This window comes from Nycticebus coucang, chromosome 15 (assembly GCF_027406575.1).
Source record: "Nycticebus coucang isolate mNycCou1 chromosome 15, mNycCou1.pri, whole genome shotgun sequence".
NCBI classification, from domain to species: domain Eukaryota; kingdom Metazoa; phylum Chordata; class Mammalia; order Primates; family Lorisidae; genus Nycticebus; species Nycticebus coucang.
This window is the reverse complement of record NC_069794.1, coordinates 58,498,468-58,511,787: the sequence shown is the minus strand read 5'-3', so window position 1 is coordinate 58,511,787 and position 13,320 is coordinate 58,498,468.

Sequence of the window (13,320 nt, the reverse complement as noted above, 5' to 3'; positions counted from 1 at the left end):
TATGTGGACTTCATATTAGGACTGGGTACTCTGGGGTAACCCGAGATAGCTGAAAAGTATTAGTGTTATCATATGTCCAGGGGCATTTAGACCCCAGGGCTCTCTGTTACAGTCAGACGGCCACAGACAACACAGTGTGAGTTCAGTAGAGTGGTGGGGAAAGGAGGAGGACATTTGTGGTCACAGAGTTCTATGTTTGGGGCACCAAACAAAGGTGCCAGCTCTAAGTGAGGTGGTCCTGGGATCTAGTTTGTGTTGTTTGCTAAGACAAGCCTCTGGTGTGGGGTGGGACGAAGGGATTGGGAGGGGGCTGGGGACCGCTATGTTTTCTAATGATGCTCTTTCTAATGCCTGTAAATCCCACAGTGGTCAGGTGTGGCTCTGCAGCTGCTGCCTCCTAGCCAGGTAGTGAAGGACGAAGGATCTGGGATAGGAGGAGGGGGCTGTAGATGCCTGGTGGAGGAAGAGATTTACTGTTTTCATTTTTAAAATATTTAATTGACAAATTAAGATGGACTATATCCAAGATGTATAGTGTGAGGGTTTGATACATGTATACATTGTATAATGATCGCCACAGTCAAAGTAATTAACCCATCCATCATCACCCGTGCTGTTCATTAGATTCCAGAGCATGTTCCTCTTATAGACGAAAGCTTGTACCCTTTGCCCAATATCTCCTCATTTCTCACCCTCACCCTCCATCCCCTGGCAGCCTCTGTTCTATTTTCAGCTTCTATGAATTTGACTTTTTTGTAAGATTTGATATGTAGGAGAGACCGTGCAGTCACTGTCTTTCTGTGCCTGGCTTATTTTACCTTCTGTAATGTCCTTCATGTTCATCCGTGTTATTGCAAATGGCAGGCTGAAGAATATTATACTATGCACACACACACACACACACTCCATAATTTCTTTGTCCATTCATTGGTTGATGGGCACTTTAGACCCTTGGGTTGTTTCCCTATCTCGGCTACTGTAATGGTGCCACAGTGAGCACGGGAGTGTGGATACCTCTTAGATACACTGATTTCATCTCCTATGGATGCATACTCAGATTGCTGATGATGGTTCTATTTTTATCATTTGAGGGTCCGCCATAGTGTCGTCCACAATGGCTATAACAGTAAGGGGTTTCTGAGTGAGCCTCAGAGTGCTGTCCAAACCTGCTCCTCTCCTAACCTGCACCTCACCTAGAACTCTCTACTAACCTCTGAGGTTTCACACTCCATGTATCAAAGGAAGAGGACTCAGGCATTCAGGGCGTTTCAATAAGGGCCGCTGCATAGTGTGACTGTGGGTGCCTATGTGTTTGTGTATGTGTGTGTGCGTTTTAAGTGACAGCTGCTAGCTTGAAGAGAGAAAGTTGGTTTTCTATTCAAATTTTTCTCTGGGGTTCTGGAGAGTTTCCTTTTTGGTGGTAGGGGTAGCCTTGCCACCAACGACGTTCACAAATCACCATAGATTCAATTCCAGTGTAAACCATTGAGCTCCGAAGGGGTTTCTCTTGCCGCTAGATTGATCTAGTGACCTCAGAGGGCAGTGTGATGTGGAGAGCAAGCTGTGGAGGACACTCGGACAAAAGTTGCTGATGCTGGTTCTGCTGATGGGAGACTGTGTGTGAGCACGTCCCAGTGGGTGGACCGGGAGGAGAGCCGAGCCAAGCCGAAATCCTTTACAACTTGCAGGCACTAAACCTCTTAAATCATCATTGAAATTTCATTAGAAATCTGGCAGAAGAGCAGGGTGCAGATTGCCAAGAGAGGACACAAAACCTCTTTTTCTCTCCACAATACCTGTAATGAACTGGAAGGGCTGGGGTGGAGCTGAAAAACAGATTTCCTGCCACAAGTAAAGTCTCTTTTCAGCTGGGTTTGCCACAGTTTTACAATGTGTTAGAATTTACATTTACACGTTTGTTAACCATTCTTCAGTGCAAGGAGACTTTTTTATCTGTCGGACCCCAGCGTTTGCCATATGGTGCCGCAGACTGTTGTGCTGTGTTCAGGCTCTGAGAGGGCGGGAGGCTGGGGCAGCGGCTCACTGGGACTCCGTGACCGAGTCCTGTCCCCAGTCTGGAGAGGCCATTCCCACAAATTTCACTGAAGAGGGAAGATGCCCTTTCAGGAATATGTGTCCTTTGTGATTGCTAAGTTCCGTGTCACCGTGGGTGCTGACAGCCCTTGGGAGAGTCAGAGGAATTTGCGAGTCACTTGCTGCAGATGTCAGATCTGTAACCTGATCAGTGTTTGGGACCAGTGGCCTTGGTGCATGAACTCCTTGAGGACAGAGCCCAGGACCAACTTGGGGTTTGGCACAAGGCCTTGTACTCTCTGGGGTTTAGTACAAAAGAACTTTCTAGAACAATGAGTATGAGCTGACAGGAGCAGCCAGCTCTGCCTATGTTGAGGAGGGGGAGGACTCAGGAGTGAGTCTCTCAACAGTTAACCCAGGCAAATTGTCCTTTATACAGGACAAATTCAGATAGGGAAAATTAAATATTGCCTTGAGTGTGAACCACTGATGAGGAAAGAGAGAGATAATTAATTATTTGACTATTTGAGGCCAGGGATGGAGTGGTTTTAGATGAGCGCTAAGTCTTATTGATTCATTACAAGGCCGCAGGGACAACTTCGGCTAATACTGGTGTGAATGCCCTATGAAAGACACACCCAAGAGAGCCCTGAAGTCACAGGCCTGTTCTCTGCAGTCAACCCACCAGCAGCAGTATACTCAGATGTCCCAGGCAGATTCTGTCTTACTCCCAAAGACCTCCCATGAGAGATGAACATATATGCACGTAGATCTATCACTAACTTTTTCATCTTAATTGTCTTTCTTTGCTGATATTTTCTATTTCGACCGGACTCATGTGTAGGGCAATGCCACCACCCAGTTTACTAGTGGTGGGTGAGGTTAGGATAACTGACTGAGGCAGCTCCCAGGCTTATGACTGTAGGTCTCTGTGGCCATTTGATCATCCAACAAGCACATATTGCGTGCTTACTGTGTACTGGATGTTCATGAGCAGCAATGATTAAAATAGATAGGAAGCCTTAACTTTGCATTCAGATGATATGCCCTATGGCTTTCTATGGTTTGGGCAAAGCACAAACCATCCTTATTTCTATAGCATGGAGTAGCATACTGACACTATGTAAATAGGTGTGTCTTTCTCTATTTTTCTTAAGGAACTGTTTAGACATATTGGTCATCCACCCAGCACGTGTATATTTGATACATTCTGTGCACGTGGCCTAGTGATTTCTGCAGCTTTCAGCTCAGTGTTGCGCTATGCTGGCCCAGAAGGATTAGATAACACATCGGGATCTCTGAAGATGGACCTTTTAGAAAGAGATTCCCCATATGGACAGCAGAGCTCAGGGCCCACTCATGAGTTCATTCATCAATTCCCTAAATTAGTTAAAAAAAACCCTTCTTGTTCCAGCTTTCCCCAACATGTTTCCTCACTCTGGCTTGACAGACGTGAACACAGGTCTCATGGACTCCAATTTGGAATCCACCTTCTTGTGTGGAATTTTCATCAGCAACCAGCAGGAGTTTCGCCTGTAGCTTTTTTTGTTTTTTTTAGTGCTTGACTCTGCAGACCTCCTTTTCCCTTAATTGGCCAATTTTCCTGTTCAGAAATAGACATAATCAGATATATTGCCTGGTAGCCTCTCTGAGAAACCATTAGCTCCGTCTGCTTAGACAGGCATTAGGTTTGATGCCCCTGAGGGTTGCTTTTCTTTTTCAAGAAAAATTAAGTGACTAAGTAAGAGCTTGCTGAAACAAAGTTGTGTTACTGCTTGGCATTTAATTGAGAAACTTGCTAATGTGTCCTTTGAACTCTTGGTTTCCCCTTTCCCTGAGGACTTGTTGATACTTTGCTTTAATGGCAGCAGAAAAATCTCAGTTAGACTCCGGGTGGCATTATTTGGGCTTTAAGAATGCAAATTGTTGTTTTTACTGCATTCTTTGGTCTAGTGGTTCTGACAGCCACCACTTCCAAGTAACTGACAGTTCAAAGAAAGTTTCTAATTTGTAGGGCTTCTTAGTCCTTGGGATCTCAAAGTGATCTGTTGGTGGTTGGCATTCATAACTCTCAAAATTTCATGAGGCCAATCTGTAATAGAGTCAATGCTTCAAACAAAAGGGGGCAGATGGGTGGAAACGGCTTTGCTTGAACAAAGAATCATGCATGATACAGTGGGAAACTAGTGAGCTTTGGAGCAAGACGGACCTGGGTCCAAATTTGTTCTTCCTATTACTTAGATTCATGGCAAGGCTCAACAACTCCTTAGTTTTTGCATTTACAAAAGTAAGCAATACATGTAAATCTCAGTTCACATGTAACTCAATTATAAAAATATATATAACTTTCAAAACATTTCTGGTAACTGACCTTTACTTAAGACTCCGTTCTGTTGAGATGTGACTTAATCACAGCCTACCTAGGGACACTTCCACTTTTCCTTTTTTCTTGTAGTGTCAAAACACTGGGGAGAGCCCAATCTTGCCCTTGCTATAATCTGTACACCAAAATCAAACTGTCCTTTGACTCCTCTAGATCCCAGCTATTCATCAACCTCAGGCTGTCCCTGAGGTTTCCTTTGCTTCTGTCCCTGGGGACTTACCAGGTCCTGTGAGGCTCTTTTCCACTTTCATGTTATGCATGAGACTCCTGCAATAATTTTGTTGCTTTCAGGCAACACTGGGGCACAAAAACGTCTGTTGTGCTGCCAAGGTCCCCTTGTCTTGACTCATTGTACATTTCTCTCTAGAGGTCTTGCTCCCTCCCTGGGGCTCTGCTGGTCAGTATGTGCATGAATGCTTCTCTGGGAGTCAGCGACATCCATTGTATCGTTTCTCTCCCCGGCCAGAAATAATTTTTCTAGTCTCCAGGGATAGCTGTGCTGTTAAACTTCACTCCATTCAAGCATTTAACCTATGCCAAGGTTCCTTTGAGTCTTATAAGAACATTGACTGTTTGGAATGGAATACCAGAATTTTTTTTTTTTTTTCTTTTCTCTGCTTTGTACCTGTTTCATCTGCCCCCTAATGGGATCAGTATTGACTGGTCTAGCTGCTTGAATTGGAGTGGTGAAGAAGTGAGAAAAGCAAAGTACCCAGAGCAAAACAGAAAATCAATTAATAAAGCCAAATTATTATTCTGCCACACGGGGATAATACAACCTCCCTGCAGAACTGTCGTAGAGTTCAGATGTGGATGTGAAATGCTCTACTGAGATGTTTAAAGAATAGATAGGTCCCCTGTTTCACACCCCTCATGGTTCAGGGGTGAAGGATGGGTTTGGTGTGAAGGATGAAGGATGGGTTTGGTGTCACTTCTGCTAAACCTCTTCCTCTTTTTTTTTTTTTTTCCTCATGTCAGTTTTCTTTGTTTACTCATTTGCTCATGTTAGAAATTAGGGAGCTATTTTTATTTATTTATTTATTTATTTATTTTATTGTTAAATCATAGCTGTGTACATTAGTGCAATCAAGGAGTACAATGTGCTGGTTTCATGTACAATCTGAAATATTCTCATCAAACTGTTCAACGTAGCCTTCATGGCATTTTCTTAGTTATTGTATGTAGACATTTGTGTTCTGCCTTTAGTAAGTTTCATCTGTACCCATTCTAAGATGCACCGTAGGTGTGGCCCTACCCATTACCCTCCCTTCACCCTAACCTCCCCCCTCCCTTCCCCTTCCTTGGCCCTTTCCCCATAGTCTTGTGCTATAGTTGGGTTATAGCCTTCATGTGAAAGCTATAATTTAGCTTCATAGTAGGGCTGAGTACATTGGATACTTTTTCTTCCATTCCTGAGATACTTTGCTAAGAAGAATATGTCCCAGCTCCATCCATGTAAACATGAAAGAGGTAAAGTCTCCATCTTTCTTTAAGGCTGCATAATATTCCATAGTATACCTGTACCACAATTTGCTAGTCCATTCGTGGGTCGATGGGCACTTGGGCTTCTTCCATGACTTAGCAATTATGAATTGGGCTGCAATAAACATTCTGGTACAGACGTTTTTGTTATATTGTGATTTTTGGTCTTCTGGGTATAGACCTAGTAAAGGAATTATAGGATCGAAGGCAGGTCTATTTTTAGGTCTCTAAGTATTCTCCAAACATCCTTCTGGAAGGAACGTATTAGTGTGCATTCCCACCAGCAGTGTAGAAGTATGCCCTTTTGGGCGGTGCCTGTGGCTCAACGGGTAGGGCGCCGGTCCCATATGCCGGAGGTGGCGGGTTCAAGCCCAGCCCCGGCCAAAAAAAAAAAAAAAAAAAAAGAAGTATGCCCTTTTCTTCACATCCACGCCAACATCTCTGGTTTTGGGATTTTGTTATGTGGGCTACTCTTACTGGGGTTAGGTGATATCTCAAAGTAGTTTTGATTTGCATTTCTCTGATGATTAAGGATGATGAGCTTTTTTTCATGTGTTTGTAGATTGTGCGTCTGTCTTCTTTAGAGAAGTTTCTTGTCAAGTCCCTTGCCCACCCTGGGATGGGGTCACATGTTCTTTTCTTGCTAATACGTTTGAGTTCTCTGTGGATTCTGATTATTAGACCTTTATCGGCAGTATAACCTGCAAATATTTTCTCCCATTCTGAGGGCTGTCTGCTTGTTTTACTTACAATGTTCTTGGCTGTGCAGAAGGTTTTTAGTTTGATCAGGTCCCAGTAGTGTATTTTTGATACTGCTTCAATTGCCTGGGGAGTCCTCCTCATAAAATATTCACCCAGGCCGATTCCTTCAAGAGTTTTCCCTTCACTTTCTTCAAGTATTTTTATAGTTTCATGTCTTAAGTTTAAATCTTTTATCTAGTGAGAGTCTATTTTAGTTAATGGTGAAAGGTGTGGGTCCAATTTCAGTCTTCTACAGGTTGCCAGCCAGTTCACCAAGCACCATTTGTTAAATAGGGAATCTTTTCCCCACTGTATGTTTTTAATTGGTTTGTCAAAGATCAAATAACGGTTAAGTAGCTGGATCCATCTCTTGGTTCTCTATTCTGTTCCAGATATCTACTTCTCTGTTTTTGTGCCAATACCCTGCTGTTTTGATCACTATCGATTTATAGTGCAGTCTCAGGTCTGGTAGTGTGATTCCTCCTGCTGTGTTTTTATTGCTGAGTAATGTTTTGGCTATTTGAGTTTTTTTTCTGATTCCATATAAAACGAAGTACTATTTTTTAAAGTCCTTTAAAATATGACAATGGAGCTTTAATAGGAATTGCATTAAAATTATATATTGCTTTGGGTAGTATAGACATCTTAACAATGTTGATTCTTCCCAGCCATGAGCATGGTATGTTTTTCCATTTGTTAACATCTTCAGCTATTTCTTTTCTTAAAGTTTCATAATTCTCTCTCTTTTTTAAATTACATTTAATTTTAATTAATATAATTAATGATTTTAAGATTTAAGCTTAAATTTTTTTTTTCTTCAGTCTTTTTTTTTTTTTTTATTGTTGGGGATTCATTGAGGGTACAATAAGCCAGGTTACACTGATTGCAATTGTTAGGTAAAGTCCCTCTTGCAATCATGTCTTGCCCCCATAAAGTGTGACACACACCATCATAATTCTCTTTGTAGAGATCTTTCACGTCCTTTGTTAGGTATACTCCCAAATATTTCATCTTCTTTGGCACTAGTGTGAAAGGAATAGAGACCTTGACTGTTTTTTTCGGCTTGGTTATTGTTGCTATATATAAAGGCTACAGATTTATGGGTGTTGATTTTGTAGCATGAGACATTGCTGTATTCCTTGATCACTTCTAAAAGTTTTGTAGTAGAATCCCTAGTGTTTTCCAGATATATGATCATATCATCTGCGAAGAGTGAAAGTTTTATCTCTTCTGACCCTATGTGGATACCCTTGATCGCCTTTTCTTCCCTAATTGCAATGGCTAAAACTTCCATTACAATGTTAAAGAGCAATGGAGACAATGGGCAACCTTGCCTGGTTCCTGATCTACATGGAAATGATTTCAATTTAACTCCATTCAATACGATATTGGCGGGTTTGCTGTAGATGGCCTCTATTAGTTTAAGAATTGTCCCTTCTATACCAATTTTCTTAAGTGTTCCGATCATGGAGGGATGCTGGATATTATCAAAAGCTTTTTCTGCATCAATTGAAAGAATCATATGGTTCTTATTTTTTAGTTTGTTTGTGTGCTGAATTACATTTATAGATTTACGTATATTGAACCAGCCTTGAGACCCTGGGATAAATCCCACTTGGTTGTGGTATATAATTTTTTTGATGTGTTGTTGGATTCTGTTTGTTAGGATCTTATTGAGTATTTTAGCATCAATATTCCTTAGTGATATTGGTCTATAATTTTCTTTTCTTGTTGGGTCTTTTCCTGGTTTGGGGATCTAGGTGATGTTAGCTTTGTAGAATGTTTTGGGTAATATTCCTTCTCTTTCTATATTTTGGAAGAGGTTTAGAAATATAGGTACTAGTTCTTCTTTAACAGTTTGGTAGAATTCTGACGTAAAGCCATCTGGTCCTGGGCTTTTCTTTTTAGAGAGATTTTGTATAGTTGATGCTATTTCAGAACCTGATACAGGCCTGTTCAACATTTCCACTTCATTCTGGCTAAGTCTTGGTAGGTGGTGTACTTTCCAGGTATTGGTCGATTTCTTTCAGATTTTCATATTTGTGAGAGTAGAGTTTCTTGTAGTGTTCGTTAAGGATTTTTTGAATTTCTGAGGGGTATGTTGTTATTTCATCGTTACCATTTCTAATTTTATTGATCTTTTCAAAAAACCAGCTTTTGGATTTATTGATCTGTTGTATAATTCTTTTGTTTTCAATTTCATTTAATTCTGCTCTGATTTTGGTTATTTCTTTTCTTCTGCTGGGTTTGGGGTTGGAGTGTTCTTCCTTCTCCAGTTGCTTGAGATGTCCCCTTAAGTTATTAACTTCCTCTCTTTCCATTTTCTTGAGGAAGGCTTGCAGTGCTATACATTTCCCTCTAAGGACTGCCTTTGCAGTATCCCAGAGGCTCTGGTAATTCGTGTCTTGATTATTGTTTTGTTCCTAAAATTTGGTGATTTCATCTATAACCCATCTATCCTTAAGCATAAGGTTATTTAGCTTCCATGTTCTTGTATGGGTATGCAGGTTCCTGTTGTTATTGAGTTCAACTTTTATTCCATCATGGTCTGAGAAGATGGAAGGAATAATTTCTATTTTTTTAAATTTGCTGAGGTTAGATTTGTGGCCTAGGATGTGGTCGATTTTGGAGTATGTTCCGTGGGCTGATGAAAAGAATGTGTATTCAGTTTTGTTGGAATGTTCTGTAGATGTCTGTTAAGTCCAGATTTTTTTTTTTTATTAAATCATAGCTGTGTAATTGATTAAGTCCAGATGTTGAATGGTTGAGTTTAAATCTAAGATTTCTTTGCTTAGCTTCTTTTTGGAGGATCTATCCAGCACTGCTAAAGGGGTGTTAAAATCTCCACCTACTATGGAACTGGAGGAAATCGAGTTGTTCATGTCTGTTAGAGTTTCTCTTATAAATTGAGGTGCATTCTTGTTGGGTGCATAAATATTAATAATTGAAATCTCATCATATTGTGTATTACCCTTAACAAATATGAAGTGTCCATCCTTTTCCTTCCTTATTTTCGTTGGTTTAAAGCCTATTGCGTCTGCAAATAGGATTGCAACTTCTGCTTTTTTCTGCTTTCCATTTGCCTGGAGTATAGATGACCATCCCTTCACCTTGAATCTAAATTTGTCTTTTAATGTAAGATGTGATTCTTGTATGTAGCAGATATCTGGCTTGAGTTTTTGTATCCAGTTAGCCAACCTGTGCCTCTTTAGAGGACAATTTAAACCATTCACATTAATTGTGAATATTGATAAGCCTTTCGAGAGTCTGGTGGACAGTTTTAATTTTTTTTCCTGACTGTGGAAATTGGAATTTGATGAAAAGTTTCTGGGTGGGTTTGCTTTTGTGGTGGAGGATTACACTGATCTTTATGGAGAATAGGTCTGAGAATGTCCTTGAGAGCTGGTTTAGTTATGGCAAATTTCTTCAACATTTGAATGTCTTAAACGTCAGAAATGAAACTCAGTTTATCAGGGTACAGGATCCTGGGTTGAAAGTTATTTTGTTTTAGGAGATTAAAAGTCAATGACCACCCTCTTCTAGAGAGGGAGTTTCAGCAGAGAGATCTGCAGTTATTCTAATATTTTTGCCCTTGTAGGTGATGGTTTTCTTTCGTCTGGCTGCTTTCAGAATTTTCTCCTTCATATTAACTTTAGTGAAGTTGAGTATGATGTGTCTGGGGGATGTCTTATTTGGGTTAAGTTGTGCTGGAATTTTGAAACTGTCTGAATTTTAGAATCTCTTAGCATGTCTGGAAAGTTCTCCTTCATAATCTCATGGAGAAGAGACTCTGTGCCTTGTGAAGCCATTTCATTGCTTTCGGGGATCCCTATAACACGAATATTGGTTTTCTTCGAATTATTTCAGAGCTCTCTGAGAGAGCGATCTGTTTTTGCCCTCCATTTCTCTTCCTCTTTGAGAGTTTGGGAGTGTTCGAAAGCTTTGTTTTCAATGTCATAAATCCTTTCTTCTGCTTGCTTCATTCTGTTACTGAGGGATTCTACTGTGTTTCTCAGGTCTTTGAGGCCTGCAACTTCTTGTCTCAATGTGTCAAAATCTTTGGTGATTTGGTCTTTGAATTCATTGAATTCTTGAGATATGTTTTGGGTTACTGTTTGGAATTCTAATTCAATCTTATTTGCTATTCAGATTCTGAATTCGATTTCTGACATCTCAGCTATTTGTTTGTGCATGGGATCTTGTGCTGTGTCTTCCCCATTGATCCTTGGGGGAGTTGATCCCCTCTGACTATGCATATTGCCAGAGTTTTTCTGTTGATTTCACCTCATGATTGTTTTTCACTGTTGCCTCTGGCTGTCATCAGAGTTGGGGAGGTGTTTCTCCAAGATTAGACCCCAGCGGGATTGCTCTATTGTTGCTGGATCTTTGTAGGGAGTGATCCTGTGTAGTTGCTCTGGGGCTGCCCCAGCCAGGGAGTTCTGGTTGTGGAAGCATCTCCGAGTTTGACACATCCAGATCCAGCAACAGGGTGGGAGGTGGTGCGCACTGTTCTGGGAGGGCCTGTTGCCCAGTGACTTTGGCACAGAGAGCCCAAGGCTCCAACAGTCTCTGGCTAGGAGAAGGGCTCTGTTCAGAGACAGGGAGGGCTGCGGAGTGCCGCGGACCGCCAGTCGAATGAGTCTCAGTCCGAGGGCTTTCAGGGCGAGAACGGCTCAGGTTGATTGAAAGGGCGACGCAGGAAAATGACAAACTGCCACACACCAAGGATGATGAAGAAAGCAGTTGTACTTTACTGATTTTTAGGCATGGTATTTATACATTTTTGACAATGTCTTACAAACTACAAAAGATATTTTTATGACTTGCTGATGCTTACAAAGTTCTTATCGAGTTTTGTAGATGGGAGTAGTCAACTGTCTTTTCTTAGACAATGTTTCTGCCCGTAAGGGGGAACAAAGGACTGCTGCTTATCAGCAGTTACTCTTTTACTTCTCTTTATCTATGTTTAAACCTTCTTTCTTTGTAAAACTGCTTTGTTCACATTTTGTATTTTTATATTTTTATATTTGATTATGATTTTTATGTTGTTAGTGAATTGATAGTGAATTATGTATATGTTTTAAGTGTATAGTGACAAAATTATAGAGAAAGCAATTTCATAGAAAACTTATTTCAAAGAAACAGTTTCAAAGGGACATAAGGTAGAGATAAGAGACCGGAGGGAGCGGGTATCTGGTAGGAACATCTTAACTTATCATCCCTGCATTCTCTTGATACATTGTTTCAATTAACTGACCTTTATGGTGGGAACGTGTTCCCTTGGAGACATTTAGTCTCCATTGTATAGATGAAGTCATGGATTAGTAAGTCATTATGTTTATTCTTAGTTTCTGAGGACATTCAAGCAACAATTAACCATTCAACTCAACAAACAAGTTTCAAACAGGTTTCAGGGTAAAGGTTATTCAGGCCTTTATGCCGCACCTCATGAATTCTTACGTTCACTAAAAGGCATGCTAGGCAACTTATGCGCTGCTGTCGCAAACCAGGGGGACTGGGGGCAACGCTCCGAGAAGCACCCACCGCCTTACCGCAGTTTTTACAACGCGGACAGAGCCATCCCGCCGCGGCTTGATGCCGGGGGTGCGGCATTTCCCCCTTTTTTGTTAATGAAACGTAGCTCAAAGAGGTCTTGGCGAACAGCCTTTAAGGAGGAAAAGACACAACGAAGGAGACAAGGTAACAGTAAAACAACACAGAATATCAAGCATCCAATAATGACAATAAACACAATGTACTGAATCCAGGACACAGGATTTAAAGATTTAAGATTGTCAGAGAGGGATTGAGCCAGTGAATCAAGAGAAGTGCTAGGTAAATGAGCTTCACTGATGGCAGTGATATCTTTTTGAAGAGTATGTAAATCATGTGTAATATCATTGTCCTTCCAGACACCCTGTAGATGAGCTTTAGTTTTGTCCCAGGAAGTGGACATATTATAAGGTAAAGGAGTTACACAAATAGCAGGAAAGGCAGAATGACATCTGGTTTGAAGTTTATGTTGTATAAACTTTATATCTTGTCCTAAGGCTAAAACTACTTCTTCTAGGATGTTAAGTTTTGCTTCAAGTTTATTATCTATGCTGGCTTGAGTCATTAAAGCTAGAGTTATGTTGCTGCTGAGAGAATTAACAAAGTGAGCTGTGTGAACTTCTTGAACCAAAGCAGTAGTGGCTACCGCAAATGTTGTGACTATAGAAATTAAAGCTAAAATACCGAGAATTAAAGCAGCTACAAACCTCTTAGGTCGAATTAACTGATTAACAGTATGTAAAACTTGTAAAGCAGAATTATCATACCAAGGATCATCTTGTAAATCAACAGGTAATAGTACATAAGAGGGTCTTTTAACAATTAAAACAGAATTAAACAAGCGTTCATTGAATAAATCAGTAGAAGTAAGACAATTTGTAACTTTACAAGCGGTACAAGAAATATGATAAGAGTTTTTAGATTGTGTAATAGTTAAATACTTATTTGGAGCTAAAAGTAGAGCATATGGATATCCAACACAAGTTCTTACTGACATTGCATTTGGTTTTGGCATATTAGGTTTCTTTTCTAAAATTAAGTTGGATGCAGCAACAAGTCTAAATAAATCATAGTGTATTTGAGTTTTATTTTTGTCTTGAGCTACCCATATGGGCTCAACTAGACCA